The 13,462-nt window shown below is 32.2% G+C and overlaps 1 protein-coding gene across 2 annotated transcripts in view; it reads right to left on the bottom strand.

Moving 5' to 3' along the window:
- The window catches only part of LOC145259925 (condensin-2 complex subunit G2-like), a 157,853-nt gene that overhangs the window by 111,072 nt on the left and 33,319 nt on the right, over positions 1-13,462 (bottom strand). The gene's annotated exons all lie outside the window — the stretch shown is intronic.

Genomic DNA, 13,462 nt, shown 5'->3' with positions numbered 1-13,462 from the left:
TCTTTGAGCTTCTTCAGGTGTATCTTGTTGAACTCAGGAATCGCAAGAACCCGTGGTGTAATGAATAAAGTAGTTGGTGAAATTCAGTTGTAAGTTACACTCTTCTCAAGGTTGAAGGTTCAATCTTCAGTGCAAGCGACACTCAAAAATATAATTGTGAATTACTTAAGACTTCTACTCAATCATGCTGATGGAACAAGAGCATGCTACCCCCATAGAGTAATTAAAGAGTTCAGTACGAAATTCCGTGCAGATTCCAGAGTTTGACAAGATACACCTGAAGAAGGTTGGAGGTTACATCGACCAAAATGTTGTAAAAATAACATTCAAGATGAGAACAGTAGTCTGAAAAATTCAATACAAATATTTTAAAACAGGTTGAGAAAATAAAACCTGAGAAAACAATGACGATTAATCGGATTTTAAAAACTTTTTTTTTTTTTTTTTTCGAATAATAATTTTGCTGTGAAAAGAAGCAATATAAAAAAATGACAAAATCCGTTTTTTTTTTAGATTTGGATCTACACACTTTGCACTCTTTAAGATCCAACTTTGATATTCTAACTGGTAGGACTTACAGTTTTTGTGCATTATAATCGGATATCAAAACAATGCATTTTAAATAAAAACGTATTACGTAATTACATGTCATGTTGAAATTAGTAAAAATTTCAAAATTTCCAAAAATAGTAATAAAAATAATTACAAGAAAAAATTAAATTTATCAAGTAATGCAGTTTTTTGTTTATTCTATTACATCCAATTCTGTATAACAAACCGACTTAACTGATTTGTTTCACTTAACTTTGGTGATTTCAAGTTATAAAATAATGGATTGAGAATATATGAGAATAAGAATGTTTTGATTTTTTTTTAAATACTTCTAATCGATCTTCTACTCAATCATTTTCATAATTTAAAATTTTTTTTATCTAAAATACATTTTCTTGATGTCCAATTATAATGCACAAACATCAAACTTATTCTTTAAAATGAAATCTTTTTGTTATATTGTGGCCTCATGGGAAATTGAGACAATAAGAAAAGGAAAATTTGTTCTAGAAGTAAAATTTCAAAAGGAAAAAAAAGAAGAAAGAAAACCAAGAAAAACAAAATACAGAAAAAAATCAAAATTGAGAGAATAAAATTATGAAAATTATTAAAAATAATCAATTAACAAAACCAAATGTTATAATTAAATATTCCATTGCAATATTAAGCAAAGATAATGTTAAGTATTGAAAAATTCAGTATTAATTAATCAAAATTGTATTTACAAAAAAAACAAAAAAAAACACGCACAACTTGTATCCAAAACAAATTTTGAACATTGATTACAAATTCCCACAATACATACTGACTGAATAATCTTAATTTACTTGACGTAAACACCCTTCAAAGATCATTATAGACACATTTTGCAAGAACATTGACGTCAGCAAAACAACTGGTCCTGACAATATTCCAGTTATAGTACTCAAAAAGCTGCAACAAGAACTAGTGCTAATTCTTACAAAGCTGTTCAATCGATGCCTAAAGGAGAAATGCTTCCCAACACCTTGGAAAACCTCATTAATCTGTTCAGTCTGTCTAGTATTTAAAACTACTGGAGATTGCTTTTGTGCATTAGTCATCTGTGTTATGGGTAAGTTGCTTGGACCCATGTTAAATAGAGAAATTGTCAACCACCTCAGCAACTAACTATATGGTTTCTGTCCTGCAAGATCTACAGCTAATGTAGATGATGACATAGAATCAGGGAATCTATCCATGGGGGTTTCCTCTCTAGAGCAATAGCTCTTGACATATCAAAGCCATTTCATAGAGTTTGGCATAGAGGTCTACTTCACAAGATTTCCAGCTATGGAATACCTGGAAATGTCTCAACCCTCACATCTTTTCTCTCCGATAGGTTTATACAAGTAGTCGTCGATGAGCAGAAATCCAAAGCCGGTGTGTCTTAAGGATCCATCTTGAGCTCAACTCTTATCTCCATTAACAATCTCCCAAATCGCATTCTAAGTCTATTCAAGGTCTCTATGAGTCTCTCTCCTCCGACCTTGAGCAAATTTTAACGCATCCAAAAATAAGCTTTTATCTTTTCTCCATAAATGCTCTCATCTGCCACTTAGCTCCAATTGATATAAAAATGGCTCTCATTTCAAAGAAGCTCCCTGCTTCGACAAGAAGGCTCTAACCTTAATTCCTGACCTGAAACAGAAGACTTACATTGAATCTGTTGCTAAGGTTTCTGGAAAAATTATTGTATCATTCTACCTTTCCAAAAGTTATCACTCCCGACACAATTCTATACCTGTATAAAAACCAAATACATCCTAAAATGGAGCAGTGTTGCCACACCTGGTCAGGAACTGCTCTGAGCACCATGTCCTGCTGTGAAACCCAGTAGGTGATACTTTTTTCTCCTCCCTGCAACCTCTTTCTTACAGAGGAGACGTAGCAAGTCTGTCTTGGCTCTATTGTTACTTTCATGGATAGTACTCATCCTAATTTCAATCTAGGCTCTTCCCCCGCAAAACAAAATAAAAAGTATGCGTTTAGCTGCAAAAACCATTAACAGTTTCCACCACTCTCTGTGTCTAAATTTAAACAAATTCTATGAACAAAGCTTCTTTCCTAGAACTGCAGGTTTGTGGAACTCTGTTGCGCTAGCCTGCTTTCCAGCTGACTACAATAGGTAGTCTTCAAGTCAACGATTAACAAACAAGTTCTTGTTGAGCCCCCATCCTCAATAATCCATTTCTACGCCATTTTCAGCACTAACTATAATTACGTTGTTACCTCAATAACTACTATACATTCATTAATTCTTATCCTCAAGTGGCCTTCGGGCCTTGATAAGTGGTGTTTATACTGTTTATGCTTTTATTTTTTCAAGAAAAGTTACAATAACTTTTTTAGTTTTTATGTATTTATACTAACGGGGGTGGGGTGAGAGAAAGAGAAAGAGAGGGGGGTAAAATACATTAAAATATGATATTATAATTTGTCCAAATTTTGTATATATTATTATCGTCATGATTTCAAAAGTAAAAAAAAAAAAAAAAGTATTTGGCTGCCATCAGTTAGAATCGAAACCGAAAGCAAAACTAGCATTCGAAGCTGGTGACGTTAACACTGTACCAACATGGCACGCATATGAACCGATTAAAAATAAACTAAGATGAATCTACAAAATGTATAACGATTTTTTCAACTTTGACTTATTTTTGACCCCTGAAAAACTATTTTAACCAGGTAAAGACACATAAAAGAACAGTCCATAAAAAATCCAATCATTTGAGGCCTTTATCGCCGCTTGTGACTTTTAGTTTCAGATGAGATAGAGTTTGAAAATATGGACATACACACAGTGAGTTTTATAAATTAGATTTTTGTTTCAAGAAAAGTTACAATATGTTTTTATGTGAATGTTTTTATGGAAGTTTATACTATTTACTGTTTTTTATACTTTTTTCCGGAAAAGTTGCAATAATTTTTTTTTTTGTTTCAAGAAAAGTAGCAATAACGAAAAACTTACCTTAAGTTTAATAAATATTTAAAAAAATTTTTTATTTTTTTAACTTTCAGGAATTGTTAGAAAAATGTGTGACTGTTTTTGTTAAAGTTTGTTTTTTGAATTTTTTTTCAAGCCAAACGATGTGAAAAATAAAAAGTAATATCACTCTTTCATTACTTTTTTTTTTTTTACAAAAAAAAAAAAAAAAAAAAAAACTAGTACCCTTCCCTTCCCTTCCCCTCCCCAGTGTTTTAACATTTGATCAGCGCTTGGCTGGTTCCAGCGGTTCTTATCAGCTGCTGGTCAAAAGATGCAGGAGCACCATACTTACTCCATGTTAGGACATTTTTTTTTTTACAAGAGAGTCATCATTTATCAAACCCAAAAAGCCACTCGAAGATAAGGATTAATAAGTGTAGTGATCATTAGTGGTGGAAATTGGGTACATTTGATTATTTAAACGGGCGGCTCAACAAGTACTTGTTTACACTGAACCATGTTGTTGTCAGCTGGAAAGCAGGCAAGTAGAACAGAATTCCACGAGCAAGCCGATCTAAAAAAGTAACTTTGTACATGGAATTTGTATTGAGATTAAAAAAAAACAAAAAACTGAAAAAGGCCAACTTTTATGGTAAAGATGTGTCGGTTCTTGTACAGTTTAATCAAGACATTAAAAAATGAAATTATCGAAAATAAGTTATATATTGTATGATCCGTTTTGAATTGAAGATCTCCGAAAAAAATTTCACTTAATTTGATCGAGCAGTTTTTTGGGGTTTTTTTACAGAGGGAAAACATGTTTTTATGACAGTGCGTTGAAGGTAGCTATCTTTGAATTTTTTTAACACGCCACCGGGAGATATCTCAGTTTAAAGCGTCTCCCCATCTTTAATACTAGCTTTTCTTCTTAAAAAAAAAAAAAAAAAAAAAAAAAACGAACCTTTTTGCTCTGTATCATAAATTGTTTTTGCGGAGAACTTCATTCCATAATGGATACGTAAAATATAACCTTCTCATTGATATTTTCATTTTTTAATGTCTTAATTAAACTGTACAAGTACCAATGTGTCAATTTTTAACTATCATAAAAAATACCCACAATGCACAGCAACTAAACAACCTTAATTCACTTGTAGAAAAAAAATAATTAACATAAAGGCTAAATGAATGATATAGCTTTTCCTCAATAAATGTACAAATCTAGTAGGCACAACAATTAACAAACGGAGAAGATTAGTTTCTTATCATACAAGAACCGTGACAAGAGAAATAAAGACCTTATAAAATGGAGCCCTCCATGCAACAATGAAACGTTTACATATAAAGTGGTCAGGTTTATGATGGAAAACTTGCTATGATTCAAGGATAGGAGTGGGCAGTTGCACAAAAAAAAAAAGCTGAATTTCTCAACAAGGTTCTTCTACCCCAACCTCTGCACACGTGTGTGGAGGTACAATTAGAAATAGAAACCCCCTTCATCCAATCACATCTGCACACCTGTGGAACCCTCTTCTGTTCCAGCTGACAATGTAAACACGTTTTTGATGAGCCGTTCCCCTTAAGTAATCCAATTTACCCAATTTTCACTTTTTTTTTTTTTTTAACCACAGGAATCACCACTTATCAAGACCCAGAGGTCACTCAAGGATAAGGGTTAGTGGGTATACATTAGTCAATGTGATTATAACGTAGTAAACATAAGTAGTTGAATTTTTGTAAGTTGGATTACTTAGGGGGATGGTTTATCAAGAATTTGTTTACATTGGACTTGAAGACAATCAGATTGTAGTCAGCTGGAAAGCAGGCCAACGGAAGAGAGTTCCACAAGCATGCAGTTCTAAGAAAGAAGCTTTGTTCATGGAATCTACGTTTAGGTTTAGGTACAGATAAAGAATGTGAGAAACTATTGATAGTGGTTTTAGATAGACGAGTGTTTTTTGTGAAAGTTTGGCGGGGAGGGACCATAGATTGAAGCTCAGACAAGCACCTGCCATGGAAATAACGATAAAGCAGAGACAGGCTCGCAACGTCTCTTCTGTGAGAAAGAGGTTGCAGGGAAGAGAAAAGGACATCCCTCACTAAGTTACGAAATCTATTTTGAACTCTGTCATGGCAGGATAAGCTGCTTCTAGCAGTTCCAGCCCAGATGTGGCAACAATACTCCATCATTGATGGAAGAATATGATTTGGAAAATCATTAATGTAGATTAGGAAGAAAGTTGGGCCCAGGATGGACCCCTGAGGAATTCCAGCATTAATACTGAGAGCCTCTGATTTCTGCCCATCAACTAACAATTACTGATATAGTAATTTTGACCACTGTACACTCTTTAACCTTTATCGTCGAGTGGCCTCTGGACCTTGATAAGTGGTTATTCCCTTGTAAAAAAAAAAAAAATCATTTACCACTTCATTTATTTACTGTGATTTAGCTTTACTTATAAAAAAAATTATTTGTTAACATTTTCAGTTTCAACTAAGACAAAATTAAAAAGAAAGACATCCCCACCCACCTAAGTACACATATGATGGGAGGGGGGAGAGCAAGTCATTCTTTGACAAAAAAGTCTTCAACCCATCCCACACCCTATCTGCATCATGAATTGTTTGTAGTCTTAACTTTCATAACAAAATGAACATTTTCAGTTTTCAGAGAGAAGTAAGGCAAGACAAGAGGAAAAGAAAAAAAAAAACGGATGGAGAAAGAAAGAGAGAGGGAGAGAGAGAACAAGAAAAAAAATTCAGCCACAAGACTAATGATTTTGGAAGAAATAAACTTTTTCTTAAAAAAAAAAAAAAAAAAAAAAAAAGTGGATTTCGACCAAAAAGCAGAGACTCACATTTTAAAAAATTTTTATTTTTAAATGGAAATCACTTTAGACAAGGAATAAATCCACTTGATGTAAGGAAAATTTTTTAAAAAGTTTTTCAAGTGTTAGATGGATAGATTGCAACCCCAAAAAGAGCAATTCTTCCCCCATTGTTAGAAATGTCACTTATGGAATATGAGGACTAAAGGACAAAATAAATGAAGCGAGAGTTATGAGGTTACAAAAAATAAACCCAAAGCCCACTTCCTACTCTTTTAAAAAATTTAACACTTTAACTGAAAATCCACCTTTTGCTAAAAATCAGGAAATCCACAGTCCTCGTACATGTATCTCGGAGCACTTGTAGCAAAATAAAACAAAAACAGGTCAAATAAGAAATATTGAATGCCAATATAACGAATCAGCTGACAGATTAGAGATTAAAACAAAAATGGGCAAGCGAATCTCCTGAGAAACAGAAATGGAATGGTCAGCAAAAGATAATTATAACTGAATAAGCTTCTTGGTCACTAGACAATAAAACTTTTATGATCGTGATGACACGTTTTTCATGAATAAATAATGAATGCAGATATATATTTTTTTCTTTTTGCAGTAAACATGACCAATGATTGGTGTATCCAAGATTAAAGATCAAATATTCTCTGGATAAAGAAGAGATTCAAGGAATTTAAAATTTAGGTCATCAATCAGTAGACCTACATTTTCAGATGCTCATCTTGTTCTGTGATCAAAGTGTATATGAGTACATGATCCTTGCCTGAGCATAGCACACAGAGTTCTGGATCCTTTTGGGCCCCACCTTTTAGCAAGTTGAGTAAGTGAATCACTAAAAAAAAAAAGTGTCATATTTTACTAATTGTATCTTTACTTTCACCCCTCCCCAACCCTTGCACTCATTCCACCTCTCTTTTTCTCTGATTTAATTTCCTATAAGAAAATATTTACATTTCTGAAAAAATTATTCAATGAAGGAATACATTTCATAAAAAAAATTTTTTTTTTTATCTGGAAAGATAATTCAATGTAGGAATATATTTCATTTAAAATGTTTTTTGTTTTTTTTATCTGGTTCACAATAAAATCGATTAAAGTCTCACAAAATTTTGAAATTTATATCCCATAAATACTTTCGATTTTTTAAAACTTTAAATAGGATTTTGAAAATTAAATTAAATTACTATGATATCCCTTCATTAAATTATTAGAATAACCCGGGGTGAAGTGGGTCACCAATGATTATTTTCTCCTAACTTTGTTTTTTTCCCCAGAGCTTGGTGTATCGATTATGGGTTGAATCAGTCAGTATCTTTCTGACATAATCATTGAAGCGGTAGCATTCTTTTTGTTCTACTCTGATGAAGAAAGTAGTGCATGATATTCTTGAAGTTAAAAGGTTATAGGTAAGTATTATTGCAAAGCCCCCTTTTTAATTTTTTGATTCGAAGCAAGATTTTTCCAACATGAAGTAGGCATTTTGTATTTTTACATATAACTTTGGAGGTGCGTAATGATTCCCATAGCATTGAGCGAGCTTTAGTTATTGTTGTTTCGGAAGATGCCTGCTGTGACCATGACCAGAGATTGTATTGATTTATTTTATGCTTGTCATTTCATATTTGTGACCTTCTGAAACAGAGTATATACATTATGAATATATTTTGTTTTAGAGATTCTAAGAAATTACAAATGCAAAACAGAGATCAAATATGAATGCAGCTACTGTGTTCTTTGATTCTGGAATGCCTGTCAAAGCTAAAAAGGATACTACAAGAAACTATCCATCGACAATTAATGCAGACTCCAATTAAACTTAGAGGCAAAAGTTTACTAACAGAAAAGGAAGAGGTGCTGATTCTTATTGCATTAGAAAAATGTCCATTTCTCGCTTGGCCTGTTGGATCTGAAGAAATAAAGCTCATGATTATGTCTTACCTAGACAGTTGTGGCAGAATGGAAAAATGGTTTAAAAACAATCTTTTAGGAGAACTAGCTTATCAGCTTAAAAAAAAAAAAAAAAAAGGTGGAATAATCATGTCAGATTAGAAAAACCCAAGGTGTTAATGCAAGCCAAATCTGAAAACCTCAAAGAGGAAACGTTGAAATTATTTTTTCAACTTGAGTAAAAGTATTTTTTCAACTTGAGTAAAAGATGAGAATTCAGTTCAACGCATTTTTTATGCTGACAAAACTGGATGTTTGACGAATCCATAGTGAGTTGTAATGCATGCACATAGTTAAAATATTTGATCAAGAGAAAAGAAATTGTACAAGAATTTAGAAACATGTCTGGTCCAGAGTTTTGACTACCCAGAATTCGATTGGTCTACAAGAAAATAAAAATTAAAGAAATGGTTCCTTGCTGTAGTCATAACTCATTCAGGGTTTTCCAAATTTAATAGCATCCAAATATGAAACCTCTAGGCAGTAGTCCCTCCCCCCACCAGGTAAAAGTTGCCTGATCTATCCTAAGAGACCTGAATGAATATATATATATATATATATATATATATATTCATTCGAGCAAATGGGGGTCAACTGATTGACTATGTGTCTCACAGTTGATTTTCTGGGCATCTCATGATCAGTTCAGGTTTTGTGCCTGTCCAAGCAAATTGCCCTGGGGCACAAAATTCCCTGATTTCAATCCGGTGTAGAAAAGGTAAAGGAAGAAAAAGCTACCAATAGATGACCTTTGATGTCTTAGGATGAGATCCTGGTGGCTGAGCAATCCATGGTCAGGTGACTTGCAACACTCCACTTTTGTGAGACAGGAGACTAGAGTTCTGATCAATCGGTTCTGAGAGTAATGATGGTATTTTCTCTGTAAAATTTTCTTTAAGAATAATTGTTTTCTAGGAATGTTTGTCAGAGTAATGCAATTTTAGGGGTAGCATATTCTAATAATATAAATAATCACCCTACAAATAGAATCACATTTGACATCTTTATTCAACATTAAATAACCCATGGATGGTTGATATGCCATAAAAACCAAATCTCCAAGCAAGATAGAACTTGGGCTCTAAGCTAAGAGATTGTATGGATTTGCAAGTCTGTTATTCAGCAGAAGAAAACGAGTATTATTGTATAACTTTCAAAGAAAAAAACAAACTTTGTTACTCATTTTTAAACAGAAATTGTAATTTGATTTAAAGGAAGAATCCTTTTTTTGTAGTGTTGACTGCGATCACACAATTGACACTGACCTGTATCGCAAGAGAGCAACAACCTTGGACCAGCACAATGAGTGGACAATCACAGCTCGTGCAGTGAAGTCACACAAGCACGCTACCACAATCGAAGTTGCAAATACACTTTCCATGAGAGGGGTAACATTGCTATTGAGTAATGAAATAATGGGAGAGTAATGCCATCTCTCCTGCCTCTCAGATGCACAAAAGTAAAACTAGGGAAGAAACAGTGTCAGATGCGGAAATGCAAGTGCAAAGCAAAATGTGGATGAGGATCGCAGGTTAGAAGCAATTAAGTCATATAAAAATAAGTATCCCCAACTAACAAATTCTTTTTCATTATATCTAAAAAAAAAAAAATAAATAAATAAATAAAATAAAAAATAAAATCGTGTTTGCATTAAATTTTTTATAAGATATAATGAAAAATTTTTTAATGCAAGCACATAGATCTTTGCAAAACATAAACAATGATACCAAATTTATTTTGGTAGCTTAATTAGCCACAAATTTATAACCGTTTAAAATTTGCTGAAAAAAAAAACCAGAAAATTTGCGATCATGTTGCCTATTGGTTCAGGAACCAATTCGCAGTGTATAAGTAAAAATTGTAGGCTTCAAAGAAGTGAAAAGTCCTTACAAATGTAATGTCGTCTTAAGGTAAATATAAAATCTAATATATAAAAAGCACTATGTCTGTCTGTCTCCATATTTTAAAACTATCTCTTCTGAAACTAAAAGTCGTAGAGCAGTGTTAGGGGCCTCAAATGATCGGATTTTTTTATGAACCATTCTTTTATGAGTCTTTAGCCAGTTAAAATAGTTTTAAGGGGTCAAAATGAAAAAAATTGTTATATATTTTGTAGATTCATCTCAGTTTATTTTTAATCACATATATGTATCACATTGGTACAGTGGTAACATCACCAGCTTTGAATGCTACAGTTTTACTTTTAGTTTCAATTCTAGCTGATGGCACCCAAATACTTTTTTTTTTACTTTTGAAATCACAACTATAATAATATATACGAAATCTGGACAAATGAAAATATCATATTTAAGCGTATTTTATGACTGGGTAATGCTAGTTAATCATAATGGAAGCAATAATTATTAAATCAAGCCAGCCTAAAGATTGGACAGAATTCCATTACTTCTCAAAAGGAATGTACAAAAATGACATGAAGCACAATTGACTGTTCATATAAAATTCATTTCAACAGCTGACACACTGAATCTTCATAATATGATTCATAAAGTCCAGGTGAAGCTAGATCTTTCATTCAATAGTAAATCAATAAAATCTGATTTGGACCATGTAAAAACAGATGGATCTCATTTGCTAAAATTTTCAATTTAGACCTTTTTACTGTAAAAGACAACTTAAAACAATATTAAACCCACTATATCGATTGCTCAGCTCCTTTTTCTTGAAGATGGGATTGTTTTTACATAAGCACACAATATTATGCAGATTAAGTTGAAAAACACTAACATTAAAAAGTAAATTGCCTGTCATAGTAAGCTATATTAAGTAATCTAGAAAAAATTTATTAGAGAAAAAAACTTAACATTTATAAAGAGAAGATCCACTTTTTACATTCAAATTTTATGAAAATATTCCAAAAAAAAAATAAATTAGTTTTGGGAGATTAACACTGATCAAAATTTCTTATTTCAGATTTGGTAACCGGGATGGTGCTAAAATTTTATATTTAACCCATTTTGATCAAACAGTTGATAAAAAAGGTGTTGGTCAACTTATTTATAAGAATAAGATTGCTGGATGTGATCCAGATGGATTAAGGTTCAAACCTTATAATAAAGTCAGCCATTCCAAAAAAGTAAACATTATGTCACTAAGATTAAGGTGAAAAAGTTAGCTAAGCATCTTTGACATAATTAGTGGAGAAAAAAAAAAGAGCATTATGATAAATTGTAAGCGATGAAGGTCAATTTTTTTTAAAAAATATGTTGTTTTAATCAAAAATAATATTACATACTTAATTGTCATGTCTAAAATAGTAATATATCCAAAAATTACGAAAATTTATTGAGTAGAAAGTTGTTTATATTTAAAAGTAATTTTTATGGAGAATTGGGTAAAATTGTATGTTTCTTAGACATTATAAAGCAGACAGTGAAGAGTTCACACACAGGGGACATAACTTGGAATGAATATTTTAGGTCATTTGTGCATGGCATGCAATATTTGTTGTTTATAGTGATAGACTTTTTTTTTTTTTTTACTAAAAAAACAAGTTCTTCTGCTCAATGAATTTCTGTGATTTTTGGATATATTACTATTTTCGACATGACAATTAAGTATGTAATATCGTTTTTGCTTAAAATGGCATTTTTAAAAAATTGATTTGTTGACAAGCATGACAATGAATTTCAGATAAGAGAGGAAATGTTGATACCTCGCTGTTACAAAGTCACACCATAAAGTCTAAGTACCAAGAATCTCATACCATTATACATATTTAAAGAGATACAACCAGCTAGGGAAGCTAGAAATTATGACCTTGTCACCAAAATAAGTACATTGAAATAAGTTCTTTCTTCCTAGACTCTCATCAATCTTTCTCTAATGAATAAGAAATAATATGCACACAAGAGGAAGAAAAGAGAAAAGATATCTGATAATATACACTCACACAAAAAACATTTATCCTCAGAGCTGCCCAAACTTCTTTTTTTTTACATCTTGATTATGGCTTGATGATATTATAATAATGCGTCTATGTAATTCCATTTCTCAACAACTACTCGATCATTCAGATCTTCCTAAATCCTCTAATGAACTTTATAATTTTGCTTTTTGTTTTCTTCTTTTATTAAGACATGACCATAAAACCGTTAGCAACAGACAGAGTCTACTAACCTAATTAGGGAATGCACAAAGCTTAGGAAAATCACCATAGTTAGCCAATACAGAACTCTGAAAATGTGACAGTAATATATGTTCATTCACACAATTCTGAGGCAACACGTTCAGAACTACAGAACACAATGTGAAAAGAGGTTGCCAGTACATTTCTGAGCAAACACAAGTGTGATTATGTAGAGGGTCTAATGTGAATATATATCATCACAAGTTTAGTCTATTCAGCCGCAGCACAGTGTGGTATTTAAGCATTGCGGTGGAGCAAGAACCATGAAATAATCTTTTTTTTTTTTTTTTTTTAGGCAACAAAAGTTATTGTTACATTCTGGCAAGTAGACAGCAGATCTAATCCAAGCAGTTCCAGAGGGAACATGATTGCAGCAGAGAATATGTAGTATATATCTGATAGTAAGATATTGTAGACGTTCAAGAGAATATGAGAACACCTTGCCAACTCAGGCAAACACTAGGGACCTGTATTCCAAGTGGGGACGAATCATTGCTGTATTGGTTCTATCTCATATGAAAAGAAGCCAGATTACTTTCTTCCATTTTTTTTTTACCATGTCATGCAAACAGCTGTCATAATTTCCACCAAACTTTGTAGTGACTATGTGGCAGCAGCCTATATGTGACAGGATACTGCTTGGATTCAAGAAAGAAAAGGCTGCTATGGTAAGCTTAAATTGTTATTAAGTTTTAGAGTTTGGGATGCAAATAATATTTTTGAAATGCTATATATAAACTAGCACGGTTACTGAGTAATAACAATAATGCATCTTTTTTTCTTTTTAATTTCAGATATTATGCATCCAGGGTTATGTAGCTTAGAATTATATATATATATATATATATATATATATATATATATATATATATATATATAAACTTTGTGGGTGTTTGTTGTGGATTTTTCAAGTTTTACCTGGACATACAGACATTTGCCCTTTATATAATAGATTAAAAAATACAGGATATTACTGTAGAGACCAGAGTTCAAAGTGAAATCTCTTCAGAAAATGAAATG

This window comes from Euprymna scolopes, chromosome 35, assembly GCF_053919585.1.
Source record: "Euprymna scolopes isolate OS-2025 chromosome 35, ASM5391958v1, whole genome shotgun sequence".
In the NCBI taxonomy this organism is placed as follows: Eukaryota; Metazoa; Mollusca; class Cephalopoda; order Sepiida; family Sepiolidae; genus Euprymna; species Euprymna scolopes.
This window is presented reverse-complemented; position numbering and strand designations above follow the sequence as displayed.